At 36.3% G+C, this 375-nt stretch overlaps 1 protein-coding gene across 1 annotated transcript in view; it reads left to right on the top strand.

Moving 5' to 3' along the window:
* The window catches only part of LOC119589339 (zinc finger protein 236-like), a gene marked incomplete in the record, with an annotated part of 34,598 nt that overhangs the window by 16,203 nt on the left and 18,020 nt on the right, over window positions 1-375 (top strand).

Here is a 375-nt window from a genome sequence, read left to right as displayed (position 1 = left end):
TTTTACAAAAACTATCTGATCACTGTTCTCCTTGAACCAGATTTTAGCTTTTGTTGATTAATCTGATTTTCTTCTACATCAAACCAAGGTAAAGAGTTACAAGTACTGTGTGTTTCTCCCACTCTCTGCATCAAATGTGATTTTTCAGTAAACGAAACTTTCTCCTCAGCGATTTCATGCAGGGCCATATGAAATAGAGAAGGCTTAGCTGAAGTGGCATGGATACTTGCCACCAGACATAGGAGCTTTGTGCATCATAGCAAGAATAGATCCCATGCATCATAAAGGAATTAATTATTAAAGACAACACATCTTTCATGAAGTTTCATACCTGGACTTCCTGAAGGATTCTCAATATTCTAAAAAGGTTTCTAA

Source organism: Penaeus monodon, chromosome 25 (assembly GCF_015228065.2).
Source record: "Penaeus monodon isolate SGIC_2016 chromosome 25, NSTDA_Pmon_1, whole genome shotgun sequence".
In the NCBI taxonomy this organism is placed as follows: Eukaryota; Metazoa; Arthropoda; class Malacostraca; order Decapoda; family Penaeidae; genus Penaeus; species Penaeus monodon.
This window is presented reverse-complemented; position numbering and strand designations above follow the sequence as displayed.